The sequence below is a fragment of the Ranitomeya variabilis genome, chromosome 1 (genome assembly GCF_051348905.1).
Source record: "Ranitomeya variabilis isolate aRanVar5 chromosome 1, aRanVar5.hap1, whole genome shotgun sequence".
Taxonomy (NCBI): domain Eukaryota; kingdom Metazoa; phylum Chordata; class Amphibia; order Anura; family Dendrobatidae; genus Ranitomeya; species Ranitomeya variabilis.
The window spans coordinates 1094164050-1094182073 of record NC_135232.1 but is presented as its reverse complement, the minus strand read 5'-3'; positions in this window follow the sequence as shown (position 1 = coordinate 1094182073).

The following is an 18024-nucleotide window of genomic DNA, read 5'->3' as shown; positions in this document are numbered from 1 at the left end:
CCTCGTTAGATCAGCGAACGGCAGGACATTAACATTATCTACCGTACCAGGTCTCTTTGGACTCCTCTCTTCAGGCACCTATATATTGGAGCACTTGTATCCTTTAGTATTATAGTATTGTTTTCTTCTGGTATATAACCTATTTTTTTCTTTTTCCAACTGGTTCTATTACTCCTTATCTATTGTTCACTGCTAATCCTCAGGCACACTCCGTTGATCAAAAGAAATATCTGTCTCTCTGGTAACAAGTTATACGGCTGCCCATAGTCACCTTATTTCTCCCGTGACACATTTTTTTAATTTTTCTCTTTGTTTGAATATGTAATACTTAGATGTGCATCATTTCTTTCTTTCTAATACTCATATATATATATATACGTATCTTGTCGAATTTTTTGTTTTATTAGTAATTTGTTCTGATGAAGGTCCGGATGTGGACCGAAAACGTTCAACCATTTGCCTATGGATGCACATTAAATGATTTATTTTCAAGCTACACTACCAATTGAGTGCCAAGTTTTTTTCTAATCACGACCAACGAATTTGTCCTGAATTCTTTCACAAAGACTTTCCCAGAAGGCAGCCACCAGCACCTATTTGTTTTAAGCAAGTTTGGCAGACAGGCTCCGAAATCGGGTGGCGTACTGGCCCACTGTGAGGTTACCTTGACGCAACCTGAGAAACGAAGATGCTGCTGAGGAAACGCTGTGAGGCTCATCAAAAACCTTGCTGAAAGGCTTGTAAGAATGAATGAAGGCTGGAGACAAGAGGATCCTCCTACTCCCATAGGGGATTGAGCCAAGGCAGGGGCTCGCCAGTGAGATGGGACATGATGAAAGCCACTTTGGCCCAATTTCACAGCACCGCTGAGCGCCGCCGCTCCTGCCACCCTGCCTGCTCCTCCATCCCCCGCTCGCCGACATACTTACCCTCTCCGGTGCACTCCTCCTGCAGGCGCGCATTCTTCCTTCTTCTCCTCCTGATTCACCGCAGCTTCCTGGTGTCCGTCGGGTGCGCGTGCGCACTCCATCTCCCTTTGCGCATGCGCACTTCCTTTTGGTTATACTGGCGCGCCGCTTCTCCTCTCTTTGACCCTGGAGGACCCTGACCCAGAAGTCCTTCTGCGTCTCTTCTATTTAAGGTAACTCTTCCTCTGCCTCCTTGCCTGATTGTCATTTGTCCTCATTTGACCCAGGTCCCTTCATACCTTGCTCTGTCCTGTGCATCTGTCATACCCTGCCTGTCCTGTGTTTCCGCCATACCCTGCCTGTCCTGTGATTCCGCCATACCTTGCTCTGTCCTGTGCGTCCGTCATACCCTGCCTGTCCTGTGTTTCCACCATACCCCGCCTGTCCTGTGTTTCCTCCATACCCTGCCTGACCTGTGTTTCAGCCATATCCAGTCCGTCTTGGGCGTCCGCCATATCCAGTCTGTCTTGGGCGTCGGCCATATCCTGCCTATTCTAAGTCTCAGTCATTGCCAGTCTGTCCTGCGTCTCCGTCATAGCCTGTTCAGCATCTTTCCCGCTCCTACTTCCTGTCCCCGGGTATCAGCTTCTGCGGCAATAGTCTCCCTCGGGCCTGCCCCTAACACTCCCTGTATTGGGGGTGGTCCACCAGGCCAGCTCACCCTTGGGAGGTTCGTTGTCATAGATCTGTGGGTTCACTTTAGGAATTCCGAAAGATCTGACATCCAATCTGAAGCGAACTGATGGACAAGAATTCAAAATACATTGATTAATGAACCTTCAACATAGAGAAAGATTACCGCCATAACATGAAGGAGCTAACAGACGGGGTCCAGAATCAGAGACATAGCTGGAAGACTAATGGGTTACAGCTGAGGTTGTCACAGATTGGGGACGCGTGGGTGGTCACGGTATGCCTTTGGACAAGATCTTGTCCTGGTATTTCTGGCTGGAGACTTATTGGTACAGGTCTGAGATAGAGGAAGCTTGGGAGCCAGCGGATTCCATGGCCTGAGCAAATTGTAACTTGAGTGGTGGAACCTCTGTGCTGTGATCTGAGGAGAGCCTGGAGGGGCATGACTCTTCGTTAGACTCTTCGTTAGAGCCCCTGATGGTGGGGTTAGACTTGGCTTCAGATGGACGCCATGTGCTACTCCAGCACAGACCTCGGACGCATGGCGGTAGATCCCCCCCTTCCAAAGGGGCAGGTAGATGGAATTGACAAGTACAAGCAGGAATACTGGGAGACACGGCAGGTACAGCTGGTATACAGAATGGTACGGCTGGTACATAGCCTGGCGCTGCAGGCGCAGGCAAATATGGTTGGTATACAGACTGGCTTGGCAGATACGGCTGGTATACTGACTGGCACGGCAGGTCCAGGCAAGTACGACTGGTATACAGACTGGCATGGCAGGCGGATATAGCATATATATATGTAGGCAAGCAGGTGCTGGTGGACATAGCTGATAGGCAGGTGCTGGCGAGCATGGCTGAAATACATGAACACAATGCAAGTATGGGCAGACAGGTACACTAACTGACAGGTACAGGGGACCTAGCAAGCGTGCAGACTACTGACATTATAGCAGGTGCCTGAGCAACAAGTAAAGTGCAGGTGCCTTAAATAAGTGTCTCCCAACCATTAGCTGGGAACACTCTGACAGCGTAAGCTGCATTCTTGAGCAGGGGACCTTGCAGGCACTGCAGAACTTTAAATCTTTACGGCATAATGTGGTACTAATGGTTTTCTTGGTGACTGTGGTCCCAGCTGCCTTGAGATCATTAACAAGTTCTCCCCGTGTAGTTTTAGGCTGATCACTCACCTTCCCCATGATCAAGGATACTCCACAAGATGAGATTTTCCATGGTGCCACAGATTGATGTCGATTGACCGTCATTTTTTATTTTTTCAATTTTCTTACTATTGCACCAACAGTTCTCTTTCTCACCCAGCATCTTACTTATGGTTTTGCAGCCCATTCCAGCTTTGTGCAGGTCTATGATCTTGTCCCTGACATCCTTATAAAGCTCTTTTGTCTTGCCCATGTTGTAGAGGTTAGTCTGACTGATTAATTGAGTCTGTGGACAGGATTTTTTTTTATAAAGGTGACTCTGTAAGACAGCTGTCTTTAATGCAGGGAGCGAGTTGATTAGGAGCGTCTAATTGGTCTGTAGGAGCCAGAACTCTTAATGGTTGTTAGGGGATCAAATACTTATTTCTCACTGCAAAATGCAAATTAATTTATATAATTTATATAATGTTTTTTTCTGGATTTAATTTTCAATATTCTATCTCTCAATGTTAAAATTAACCTACTGTTAAAATTACAGACTGTTCATGTCTTTGTCAGTGGGCAAACTTAAAAATCAGCACGGGATCAAATAATTATTTCCTTCACTGTATATGGTGAGCCCTATTATGAAAACATATAATGCTCACATGTAAAGCGCCATGGAATAAATGGCGCTATAATAATAAATAATAGTAATAGTATAATAGTTAGGCAGGTCAATATTCTCGAGAGCTCTAGTGCCATCTAGTGTTTAAATAAAAATATTGCAGGTTGCAAAAAAAACAATATAAATTATATGCAGTATCTTTAAAATAGCAATAATACAAATATATAAAACTAAAAATGATAACATTATTTTATACAAAAAATTATAGAAAATAAAGTAGTGAAAAATGCCATATGGCATCCACAATCTGTTCCACCCAAATTTGTGCTATTTCCATTTTGAGCCCTGCCATTAGCAGGTATGGGTAGCAGATATGGGTTACTGCGACATTTGGGAGAAACTGTTACAAATTTATGAGGTACATTTTCTCCCATTACCCCTTATGAAAATTGCAAACTTGTAGCTAAAGTAACGTTACTGAAAGAAAAATATTTGTCATTATCACAGCTAAATGTGATAAAGTTCTGTCAAAATGCTCAACACAGTGGGGTCACTTGTAGGGGTTTCTGCTGTTTTGGTACCTCAGGGGCTTTGCAAATGAGACATGAACTTTGCAATCTATTTCAGCACTTTTGCCCTTCCCAGCCTTGCTGTGTGTCCAAACCGCAGGTGTTTTTTTTTTTTTTAACCACATATGGGATGTTGCCACATTTGGTGAGAAATTTGATGATACGCTTTAGGGTCCATATTCTCCTATTACCCTTGGTGAAAATGAAAAAAAAAAAAAAATAAAGCAATATTTTTGTTTAAAAAAAAAAGTTTTTCATTTTTTTCAATCCACTTTGCCTTTATTCCTTGCAGCACCTGAAGGATTGACAAATTTCCTTACAGCAGTGTAGAGTAATTTGAGGGGCTCAATTGTGAAAATAGTATAACTTTTGGGTTTTTTCCAGATATAAAGGCCCCTCAAATTCCCTTCAAAACTGAATAGGTCCTTTAAAAATTTGGATTTGTAAATTTCCTTGAAAAAAGAAAAATGAAAAAATTCTGCTAAATTTGAACACCTCTAAAATCGTAATGAAATAAAAGGACATTTGAAAAAATGATGCTGACATAAAGCAGACATTTGGAAAATGTTATTTATTAACTATTTTGTGTGGTATGAATATATGGTTTAAGATATAAGCACTGAAAGTTTAAAAATTGCTAATTTTACTAATTTTCATCAAATTTCAGATATTTTCACAAAAAACGAAAACGTACAGACATATATTTGCCACTAACATAAAGTACAATGTTTCATGAAAAAACTCAGAATCACCACATTTTTCATAGAAAAATGAATAAATAATTCCAAAAAAATGTTTGCAACTTTATTTTATTTTATATTTATAAAAGGTTCCACATCTTGCTGTTCTCTGGCCACTGGCGTAGCTAGAGCTTTTGCCGCCCGGGGCTGTTTCCGAGTTTGGCGCCCCCCCCTCGCCGTCACTCAACGCCGGGCACCGCCCCCTCAGCACTGTTTACCCATGAAATCCGGTGCCTGCGCTGTGTATCGCTGTTTGGTGCAGGCGCAGAGAGCTCTGGCCGTCTGACGTCACAGCCAGGCTTGCAGACTGCGCTTGTGCGGCCGCCCTCCTTGGTAATCCCAGCCCCGCAGTGTGTTATGCATTATGCAGAGTGCGGGGCTGGGATTCACAAGCAGGGCGGCCGCACAGGCGCAGTGTCCAGCATTGCCCCAGTGTGTCCAGCAATCTGCCCCAGTGTCCAGCAATCTGCCCCAGTGTCCAGCATTGCCCCCAGTGTCCAGCATTGCCCCCAGTGTCCAGCAATCTGCCCCAGTGTCCAGCATTGCCCCCAGTGTGTCCAGCAATCTGCCCCAGTGTCCAGCATTGCCCCCAGTGTGTCCAGCAATCTGCCCCAGTGTCCAGCAATCTGCCCCAGTGTCCAGCAATCTGCCCCAGTGTCCAGCATTGCCCCCAGTGTCCAGCATTGCCCCCAGTGTCCAGCAATCTGCCCCAGTGTCCAGCATTGCCCCCAGTATGTCCAGCAATCTGCCCCAGTGTCCAGCATTGCCCCCAGTGTGTCCAGCAATCTGCCCCCAGTGTGTCCAGCAATCTGCCCCAGTGTGTCCAGCAATCTGCCCCAGTGTCCAGCAATCTGCCCCAGTGTCCAGCATTGCCCCCAGTGTCCAGCAATCTGCCCCAGTGTCCAGCATTGCCCCCAGTGTGTCCAGCAATCTGCCCCAGTGTCCAGCATTGCCCCCAGTGTGTCCAGCAATCTGCCCCAGTGTCCAGCATTGCCCCCAGTGTGTCCAGCAATCCAATCTGCCCCCAGTGTGTCCAGCAATATGCCCCCAGTGTGTCCAGCAATCTGCCCCCAGTGTGTCTCCAGCAATCTGCCCCCAGTGTGTCTCCAGCAATCTGCCCCCAGTGTGTCTCCAGCCTATTGCCCCCAGTGTGTCTCCAGCATATTGCCCCCAGTGTGTCTCCAGCATATTGCCCCCAGTCTGTCTCCAGCATATTGCCCCCAGTGTGTCTCCAGCATATTGCCCCCAGTCTGTCTCCAGCATATTGCCCCCAGTCTGTCTCCAGCATATTGCCCCCAGTCTGTCTCCAGCATATTACCCCCAGTCTGTCTCCAGCATATTGCCCACAGTCTGTCTGAGTCAGACATAAAGAAAAGAAAAAAAAAAGTAAAATCCTGACCTCTCCCGTTCCCAGCGCAGGTCCGGTGCACTCAGCGTCTCTCCGGCTCTGCAACGCTCAGGACAGAGAGGCTGAGCGCGCAGTGATGACGTCATCGCACCCTCTGCCCTGAGACGTCGCAGAGTCAGGGGGCGCCGAAGACGCTGCAGCTGCCGCGGGAACCAGGAGAGGTGAGTATTAGAAGGGGGGGGCCCAATGCCAGCGCTGGTATCGGGGGGGGGGGCCCTGGTCGTGGCGGTGGTCGGCGCCACCCGAAGATTTAAAGGACCCGCGTCTCTCTCTTTTTTTTTTTCTTCCTCCTCCTCCTCTCTGGGTCGGAGCCGCCCCCGGCATTGTGCCGCCTGGGGCGGACCGCCCCCCCGCCCCCCCCTTCCTACGCCACAGAGACTCTGGCTAACTTAAGGAGAATGCCAGAGAACTCCATGCACGGCTCAGCTAGAGTTGTTGATGGTGAAGGTTACAAATGGAGAGGACCACCTGCTACCTCCTGTGTAAATGTCGGTCATGATGGTGACAGACAGAATGAGAGTGGGCCTATTCCATCCTGTGTAATTATTGATGGGCATTGTGGGTAATAGCTGAGTGCCCCCTCGCCCTTAAAGCCCCCCGTCTATCTGAACAGGCTGCACTAATAGTACATCTAGTCATGTAATGCTTTGGAATTATAGGGGTTATCCAGGTTTCAGAGGGAAGTCTGCCGTTACTGTATGCGACTGCAGACTTCTGAATTGGGATAGTGACGCGCCCACGGGGCACTGGGATACTCGGTACCGGGTCTGGTCGCAAAGGGGGATATCACGGTGGCTAAGACCTGGTCTGTGGCCCTGGGCATCAACGTTAAAGGGGGTTAAATGTTCAAAGTTTGTCATGATGCCACCTGTGGAGTTCGGTCAATAGGGGGACCAACGCTGCATTAAAGGGGTCCCCTGGGGGATGTTGCTGCAGCCCAGATGTTACACTTCTCACAGGTGAAGCGGGGTCCCCAGGGGTCCTATGGTGTGTGGCGTACATGGTAAAGCTGGTGAATAAATGAAGGAGACAAGTTGTAAGTCTTTACCTGGTTTACTTGTGGGTGACAGGCCACCGTCCAGAGCACCAGCAACTGGTAAATTAGAAGTCCAGGTAGTCCAGAGACAAGTGGAATCCCCTTGGCAGGTCAGGTAGTAGCCTTCCACTATGCACTTACTGTCTCTGAGGTCCCTGCTGCCACTAAGTGTCTTAAGCAAAGTCCTTATTCGTTTTCCTGTAGGTCAGGCAACTTGAGCCATGCCTACTGGGGTCCTTTCACGGTTACTCCAGGCTCCAAGGTGCTGCTGTGCCACAGTTAAAAATGGGCAAAGTCCATGTAATTCAATGCCCTCCGATTCTGCTCTGTTTCTTATAGTCCACAAAAGCCTCGGGCTCCCGGTACCCGACTACTGCGCTCTGACTCCCTGGAGGCCTTCCTAGTCCCCTCCTGGAGTCTTGTATCTCCACTGTGCTCCGTCCCTGTCTGTCCTCGCACACAGACTATCTGTACTAACTGAACTAGCTCCTCCTCCAAACCAGGATCTTTATCCAGGGAATCTGCCCTAAAACAAGGTTTTGAGCTCCCCCTCCTGGCCTGGATTTGGAAGGTGTTGTGTGTGTGATAACCTACCAAAGGAAATCTCACTTGTCTCCAGACATAGCACTACCCTCCCCGAGAGGAAGGCAGCACTACTGTGATACCCGAACTCCAGGGGTGCCACAGATAGCATGCAGTGCGCACGCTTTCTTGATTCCCAGTATTGCCGATGCAAGTGAGCGGTCACATGACTACAGGTATTTGATTTGCATATATGTGGTCAGGTGCTGACTAGACGGATTTGACTTCTCTCCATTTACTTTTATTGTAAGAAGCCATTTGAGACTATTCGGCTTGTGACAGCGCGTATGCAAATCTCATACAGGCGGTCATGTGACTGCTCACTCTCACTGGCAAGACCGTGAAATCGTGACAGTGTGTGAACCGCAGGCTGTCACAATTCAGAAGTCTGCAGTCATGTAGAATACCCGCAGACTTTATTCTCATACATGGACAACAAATTGAAACTGAATTTCCACTGTCCGATTATCGGAATAGAATGTTCCTAGGAACACTCTTGCACCGGTAATCTGGTCACTGTAAGCAGGCTGCCAATCATTCCATAAATGAGAAAAATGTTCGTTCATTGGGTAAAATGATTTTTAAGCTGACTTAATCCTTACCGACCTTGGATAAATGTGATCCCAAATGTTATGTAAAATGTTCCCAATAACCGCTTCAACTCAATCCACAAAAATAGCAAGTCCCCACTCAGGTCCGTCACCTGTCAATGTTAATATAGGGGGCTTCTACATTACTGGTAGCACAAAGGCTCTGGAAAAGTGCTATAGCTCCTCGCACCCCAAAAGGAATCCAGCAAAGTCTGCGCTACTAGATCCAAATGCCCCCCCTCCCTTCTGAGCCCCACAGTGTACCTAAACCACATTTAGCGCCCACATCTTTGACATTTCTGTAGCGATGACATCCCGCCTAATTTACAGGTGCATGTCTCCTGAAGCATGAGCTGGACACTACAGCGTACTGGTCATGACAATGGCAGTTTGCAATTTACTCGGTAAGGCCGGCGTCACACTCGGCGTAAGACAATACGCCACGTATTATACGTCCGTACTATGGCCGTAATACGGAGAAATGTTCCCAAAATAGTGATCCGTAGTCAGGGTGTGTCAGCGTATTTTGCGCATGGCATCCTCCGTATGTAATCCGTATGGCATCCGTACTGCGAGATTTTCGCGCAGGCTTGCAAAACCGACATCTAATGGATTTATGTGCTCAAATGTTCGGAAAAACATATATATATATATATATATGTCATTGAGACACATATATATATTCTGTATTTAGATTTCATTCAGCGCGATATCTGTGAACAGCCGGTAATTCAATTGCCGGCTTCTCATTTCTCCTGCACAAACCCGACAGGATATGAGACATGGTTTACATACAGTAAACCATCTCATATCCCCTTTTTTTTTGCATATTCCACACTACTAATGTTAGTAGTGTGTATGTGCAAAATTTCAGCGCTGTAGCTGCTAAAATAAAGGGTTAAATGGCGGAAAAAATTGGCGTGGGCTCCCGCGCAATTTTCTCCGCCAGAGCGGTAAAGCCAGTGACTGAGGGCAGATATTAATAGCCAGGAGAGGGTCCATGGTTATTGGCCCCCCCGTGGCTAAAACCATCTGCCCCCAGCCACCCCAGAAAAGGCACATCTGGAAGATGCACCTATTCTGGCACTTGGCCACTCTCTTCCCACTCCCTGTAGCGGTGGGCTATGGGGTAATGAAGGGTTAATGCCACCTTGCTATTGGAAGGTGACATTAAGCCAGATTAATGATGGAGAGGCGTCAATTATGACACCTATCCATTATTAATCCAATTGTAGGAAAGGGTTAAAAAACACACACACACATGATTGAAAAGTATTTTAATGAAATAAACACAGCGGTTGTTGTAATAATTTATTGTTCTCTCAAATCCATTTGCAGTCCCTCGCTTGGCAACATAATAAACGCACAAGATACATACCCTCTCTGATGTACTGTCAGGTCCAACGATGTAATCCATCTGAAGGGGTTAACTAATATTACAGGCAGGAGCCCTGCTATAATGCAGCTGTGCTCCGTGCTTGTAATTCCCCTGCGAATGAATGAAATGTAGGTCATTGACCTACATTTCATTCATTCGCGGTGAGGCGCCCTCTGGTGGATGTTCTCATGAACTGCAGCCTGGGAACTTTTTCCCACGCTCCAGGTCATATGAGGACATCCAGCAGGGGGCGCATCACCGCGACTGAAGGAAATGTAGGTCAATGACCTACATTTCATTCATTCGCAGGGGAATTACAAGCACGGAGCACAGCTGCATTTAGCAGGGCTCCTGCCTGTAATATTAGTTAACCCCTTCAGATGGATTACATCGTTGGACCTGACAGTACATCAGAGAGGGTATGTATCTTGTGTGTTTATTGTTTTGCCAAGTGAGGGACTGCAAATGGATTTGAGAGAACAATAAATTATTACAACAACCGCTGTGTTTATTTCATTAAAAAACTTTTCAATCATGTGTGTGTGTGTTTTTTAACCCTTTCCTACAATTGGATTAATAATGGATAGGTGTCATAATTGACGCCTCTCCATCATTAATCTGGCTTAATGTCACCTTCCAATAGCAAGGTGGCATTAACCCTTCATTACCCCATAGCCCACCGCTACAGGGAGTGGGAAGAGAGTGGCCAAGTGCCAGAATAGGCGCATCTTCCAGATGTGCCTTTTCTGGGGTGGCTGGGGGCAGATGTTTGTAGCCACGGGGGGGGGGGGGCAATAACCATGGACCCTCTCCTGGCTATTAATATCTGCCCTCAGTCACTGGCTTTACCATTCTGGCGGAGAAAATTGCGCGGGAGCCCACGCCAATTTTTTCCGCCATTTAACCCTTTATTTTAGCAGCTACAGCGCTGAAATTTTGCACATACACACTACTAACATTAGTAATGTGGAATATGCAAAAAAAAAGGGGATATGAGATGGTTTACTGTATGTAAACCATGTCTCATATCCTGTCGGGTTTGTGCAGGAGAAATGAAAAGCCGGCAATTGAATTACCGACTTGTCACTAACAGCGCTGCGTATTTCTCGCAAGTCACACTGCTGGTCAGTGTGGAATCCGTATTTTTCTCGCCCCCATAGACTTTCATTGGCGATTTTTTTGCGCAGTACGCTGACAAACGCAGCATGCTGCGATTTTGTACGGCCGTAGAAAGCCGTATAATACTGAACCGTAATATACGGCTAATAGGAGCAGCCCCATTGAGAATAATTGTGCCGTATGTTATGCGAGTTTTACGGACGTAGTTTCTGCGCTCTTACGTCCGTAAAACACGCATGTGTGACGCCGGCCTAACATCCACTGCTGCTTGTTTCTGGAAAACACCCATGGAGTCAAAATCGTCACTACACCTGTAGATAAATTCCTAAAGGGTTATAGTTTCTAAAATGGGGTCACTTGAGGGAAGATTCTGCTCTTCTAGCAGTTAGGGGCTCTGTATATGGAGTCCGCAAACTATTCTAGGAACATCTGTGCTCCAGGAGGCAAATAACGCTCCATGCCTCCAAGTCTCTCTATATGGCTACGCAGTACTGTACAGCCACATATTGGTTATTTCTACATTCAGCAGAAATTGTAGGACAAATTTCGGGGCCATTTATGCTCATTTCTACTTGTGAAAATGTAAAATCTAGGGATAAAGCTTTTTTTTTGTGGTAAAAATATAATTCTATCTTCTTCACAGCCCAATGGTGTAAAATTCTGTGACACACCTGTGGTGTAAATATGATTACTGCAATCCTAGATTTGCTCATCAAGAAGTCTATTTTGTAAAATGGGGTCACTTATGAGGAGTTCTGCAGCTCTGGCACCTCAGGGGCTCTCCCTGTGGGTCATAGCACCTGCAAGCCATAACAGTAAAATCTTCACTGTAATCTGGCGCTCCTTCCCTTCTGACCTTTGCACTGTGCCTGAAAAGTATTTCCCGTTTACATGTAATGTATTGGTGCACTCGGAAGACATTTTTGCAACAAACTAAGATCCATTTTTTCATATTGGCCCTTAGGAAAATTTAAAATTTAAAACATTTTAGTGGTAAAAATGTAATTATTCTTTACTCACCGCCCAATGGTGTAAAAATCTGTGACACATGTGGTGTCAATATGATCACTGCACCCCTGGATGAAGTCACTGGGGAGAGTAGTTTGAAAAATGAGGTCATATATGGGTGATTTCTGCTGTTTTGGACCTGGGGGCTCTGGCACTGTGACATGGCACCCGCAAACTATTTCAGCAAAATCTGAACTCCAATATGGCGCTTCTTCTTTTCTGAGCTTTGCACTGTACCTCGAAAGTAGTTTTTGACCACATATGGGGTATCATTGTACTCAGGAGAAATTGCACGACAAATTTTTGGGTCAATTTTCTCCTGCTATCCTTGTGAAAATGAAAAAAATGGGGCTAAAACAAAAGTGTGAATTTTATTATTTTATTTTCACAAATCAACGTAAAATTCTGTGTAGCACGTGGGGGCTGAAGTTGCTCACCACACATCTAGATAAATTCCTTGAATGGTCTAGTTTTTAAAATGGGGTCACTTGTGGGGGGTTTCCACTGTTTAGGCACATCAGGAGCTCTCCAAACATGACATGACACCCGTACACAATTTCATCAGTCTAAATTCCAAAACGTCACGCCTTCCTTTCTATGCCCTGCTGTGTACCCAAACATTAATTTTCACCCACATATGGGGTATCTGCGTACTCAGGAGAAACTGGACAACAAATTGAATGGTGCAATTTCTCCTGTTACCCTTGAAGAAAATGCTAAACACTTTTGTGGGAAAAATGTGTGTTTTTTTTTTTTTTTTTTTCAAGGCTCAATGTTATACACTTTTGAGAAGCACCTGGGGGTTCAAGTTATATCATACAGGTATCGGTGTACTCAGGAAAAATTGCACCATACAATTTGTTGTATAATATCTCCTGTTACCCTTGTGAAAATGCAAAATTTTAGACTAAAATAAATTTTTGTGGAAAAAATTGTTTCTTTATTTTCACTGCTCGATGTTATAAACTTCTATGAAGTGCCTGTGGGTTAAAATTGCTCACCAGACATGTAGACACATTCCTTGAGGGGTCTAGTTTCCAAAATGGTGTCACTTGTAGGGGGTTTCCATAGTTTAGGCACATGAGGAGCTCTCCAAATGCGACATGCTATCAGCTAATGATTCCAGCAAATTTTGCTTTCAAAAAGTCAAATGGCGCTCCTTCCCTTCCAAGCCTTGCCATGTACCCAAACAGTTTCAGTATGCTAAGGATAAATAGCACAATACATTTTTGGGGCCAATTTTTTCTGTTACCTTTGTTAAAATAAAATAATTTGAAGTTTTTGTGAAATAAAATGTAATGTTGATTTTTTCCTTCCACATTCCAAAAATTCCTGTGAAGCACCTGAAGGGATAATCAACTTCTTGAATGTGGTTTTGAGCCCCTTAACCCCTTCATGCCGCGGCCCTTTTTTGTTTTTGTGTTTTTGTTTTTCGCTCCCCTCCTTCCCAGAGCCATAACTTTTTTTATTTTTCTGTCAATATGGCCATGTGAGGGCTTGTTTTTTGCGGGTATAATCCCCTTTTAAAACTTAGCTTTTAATATTAGCAGAATAAAACCCTGACCCAAAACAAACCTTGGTTAAATAACCAAAATATATAAAATACCACCAATAGGTAACCTGTTGAGGTGCTACAATACAACCTACTGCTCACCCCTGCCTTGCTGTGGAGGTTGGCACCCTAAGAAACGATTTTTTGGCGCCCCCACTCAACGTAGGCTGTCCCTAAATTCCCTATAGAGTCCCTATCAATGTAGGTGGGAAAACAATATAGTGGAGAGCAGTGGTGAAAAAAAGGAAACAATAAAACCCCAACAAATCTTAACAACCATCCCCACTTAGGATAATAATAATGATACTGCAGCACATCGCTCAATAGCGAACCGTGTCACAACAATATACTCGGTCAAAAGATAACCGTATCAGTCCCCTGTTTGTCATGGACATACATTGATTACATATACAGATCCAATAGGGACCGACATAACAGACCAGAGAATTGTGATAAGGAATTACAAGAGATCACTTAGCGTGTGCTGACATCACCCCGACGCGTTTCCCCGTTTATACGGTTCATCAGGAGGAGATAATGTGGTGACCGATGCTGCCGCATGCCATATAGATGAATAGTTAATAGTTTTATTGTTTCCTTTTTTTCACCACTGCTCTCCACTATATTGTTTTCCCACCTACATTGATAGGGACTCTATAGGGAATTTAGGGACAGCCTACGTTGAGTAGGGGCGCCAAAAAATCGTTTCTTAGGGTGCCAACCTCCACAGCAAGGCAGGGGTGAGCAGTAGGTTGTATTGTAGCACCTCAACAGGTTACCTATTAGTGGTATTTTATATATTTTGGTTATTTAACCAAGGTTTGTTTTGGGTCAGGGTTTTATTCTGCTAATATTAAAAGCTAAGTTTTAAAAGGGGATTATATGTGCAAAACTGGTTTTCAATAGTCCCCACACCAATTGTTTTTGATTTTTCTTGTTTTTTGCGGGACAAGTTGTACTTTTGAAAGTCAGCATTGGTTTTACCATGTCTTGTACTAGAAAATGGGAAAAAAATTCCAAGTGTGGTGAAATTGCAAAAAAAGTGCAATCCCACACTTGTTTTTTGTTTGGCTTTTTTGCTAGGTTCACTAAATGCTAAAATTGACCTGATATTATGATTCTCCAGGTCAGTACGAGTTCATAGACACCAAACATGTCTAGGTTATTTTTTATCAAAGTGGTGAAAAAAAATGCAAAACTTTGCTAAAAAAATAAATAAAAATGCGCCATTTTCTGATACCCGTAGCGTCTCCATTTTTCGTGATCTGGGGTCATGTGAGGGCCTATTTTTTGTGTTTCGAGCTAACGTTTTTAATGATACCACAATTGTGCAGATACGTTCTTTTGATCGCCCGTTATTGCATTTTAATGCAATGTCGCGGCGACCAAAAAAACGTAATTCTGGCGTTTCTAATTTTTTTCTTGCTACGCTGTTTAGCGATCAGGTTAATGCTTTTTTTTTATTGATAGATCGGGCGATTCTGAACGCGGCGATACCAAATATGTGTAGATTTGATTTTTTTTTTTTATTGTTTTATTTTGGATGGGGCAAAAGGGGGGTGATTTAAACTTTCATATTTTTTTATTTTTTTCATATTTTTAAAAACATTTTTTTTTTACTTTTGCCATGCTTCAATAGCCTCCATGGGAGGCTAGAAGCAGGCACAACCCGATCGGCTCTGCTACATAGCAGCAATCTGATGTTCGCTGCTATGTAGCAGAAATGCAGGTGTGCTATGAGCGCCGACCACAGGGGGGCACTCACAGCAGGCCGGCATTAGTAACCATAGAGGTCTCAAGGACCTCTATGGTTACCATCCTGATGCATCGCCGACCACCGATCAAGTAACGGGGGTCGGCGATGAGGTCATTTCCGGCCGAAGCGGTAGTTAAATGCCGCTGTCTGCGTTTGACAGCGGCATTTAACAGGTTAATAGCGGCGGGTGAATCACGATTTCACCCGCCGCTATTGCGCGCACATGTCAGCTGTACAAAACAGCTGACATGTCGCGACTTTGATGTGGGCTCACTGCCGGAGCCCACATCAAAAGGGGAGACACGACATGCGCTGTAATAGTACGGCGCATGTCGTGAAACGGTTAAGGGGGTGCAGTTTTTAGAATGGGGTCACTTTTGGTAATTTAGTAATTCTGTATCATATAGGTCCCAAAAGTCACTTCAAATCACTTAAGTGGTCCTTAAAAAAATGGTTTTGGAAATTTTGTTGAAAAAATGAAAAATCGCTGGTCAACTTTTAATCCTTCATAACAACAACAAAAATTGTTTCAAAAATTATGTTTAGGTAAGATGATATGTGTGAAATGTTATTTATTAACTATTTTATGTGATGTAACTCTCTGATTTAAGGGAATTCAAATTAAAGTTTGAAAATTGTTAAATTTACAAAATTTTCACCAAATTTCAGTGTTGTTTTTTTTACAAGCAAGTCATAAGGAATAAATTGTATAATGATCATGAAGTACTATGCCATGCTAAAACAGTATCAGAATCCCCAGGATCCGTTGAGGCGTTGCAGAGTTATTGCCTCATAAAGTGACACTGGTCAGAATTGTAAAATTTGGCCTGGTCATGAAGGTGCAAATAGGCTTTGGTAGTTAAAAATCATTGTTCTCGACAGCACTTTGTCCTGTGTAAACAGGTGGTGTGCTACCGAGAACAATGACAGTCTACATGCACAGAACCATCTATTATTGATTGTGCTGTGCTGGCAATAGGAAATGCCATCTGCCTGTCTGCAGAGGTTATTAAAAGACCGCCGATCAGCAAACAATTAGCTAATCGGATGTCTGTTAACCCCACAAGTCAGGGGGTGTAATCCCACCTTTAGTCGAATATTTACAGTACTATCACTTCACTACTAAAACAATATAGTGAAAGATAACACAAGGAAAGATAATCTGTACTTCTACAAAAGGAATCATTTCTGTGCCTTTCAATATTTCTTCTGTCCACTAGAGGTCGCTAAACAACCATCATTTATTGAACTACACCTGTCCCTGCCTAATTCACAAGTTCAATAGTTTCATCTATAACCTAATACAAATACTGAACTCTAAAGTCTTTACTACGGAAAAATCAATTAGGCATTTCATAGATTGTTAATGATGCAGCATGTAAATGGCAATTGTCTATAACCATCGCCATGCATTTTTGTGTATCATATTACACATTATAATGGTATCCCCCACCCAAAGCCAAGAATTGCCTAAAGGCCCGTATTATGGATCAATGGGGGCACTGTGAGCCCCTGTATGGGACTAGTGCTCTTGTCATGGGCATGTACACCAGACTTTAGCATTTATCTAGTATTTCTATGGCAGATAATATACTGTCTGAAGAACTATTAGGCGATTTCTATTTTTAATGATCATTTTTATCATGGAACAGCTACAGCGCTGTCAGTAAATCCAAAAGGTTAATAAACCAGAAAGCTGAGTATTTAAGAAAGTAAAAGGAAGGTTTTGTCTTTTTTAGGAGAATGTGTAAAACAGAAAACTGAGCAGGAGTATGGCGAGAAAACATGAATGATGCAAGAGCATGTTCACAGCGGCCATGGAAACTGTCCTGGTCACAGCGGCCATGGAAACTGTCCTGGTCACAGCGGCCATGGAAACTGTCCTGGTCACAGCGGCCATGGAAACTGTCCTGGTCACAGCAGCCATGGAAACTGTCCTGGTCACACCAGCCATGGAAATTGTCCTGGTCACACCGGCCATGGAAACTGTCCTGGTCACACCGGCCATGGAAACTGTCCTGGTCACAGCGGCCATGGAAACTGTCCTGATCACAGCGGCCAAGGAAACTGTCCTGGTCACACCGGCCATGGAAACTGTCCTGATCACAGCGGCCATGGAAACTGTCCTGATCACAGCGGCCATGGAAACTGTCCTGGTCACACCCGCCATGGTAACTGTCCTGATCACAGCGGCCATGGAAACTGTCCCGGTCACAGCGGTCATGGAAACTGTCCTGGTCACAGCGGCCATGGAAACTCTCCTGGTCACACCGGCCATGGAAACTGTCCTGGTCACACCGGCCATGGAAACTGTCCTGATCACAGCGGCCATGGAAACTGTCCTGATCACAGTGGCCATGGTAACTGTCCTGGTCACACCTGCCATGGTAACTGTCCTGGTCACACCGGCCATGGAAACTGTCCTGATCACAGCGGCCATGGAAACTGTCCTGATCACAGCGGCCATGGAAACTGTCCTGGTCACACCCGCCATGGTAACTGACCTGATCACAGCGGCCATGGAAACTGTCCCGGTCACAGCGGTCATGGAAACTGTCCTGGTCACAGCGGCCATGGAAACTCTCCTGGTCACACCGGCCATGGAAACTGTCCTGGTCACAGCGGCCATGGAAACTGTCCTGGTCACGCCGGCCATGGAAACTGTCCTGATCACAGTGGCCATGGTAACTGTCCTGGTCACACCTGCCATGGTAACTGTCCTGATCACAGCGGCCATGGAAACTGTCCTGGTCACACCAGCCATGGAAACTGTCCTGGTCACAGCGGCCATGGAAACTGTCCTGATCACAGCGGCCATGGAAACTGTCCTGATCACAGCAGCCATGGTAACTGTCCTGGTCACACCCGCCATGGTAACTGTCCCGATCACAGCGGCCATGGAAACTGTCCCGGTCA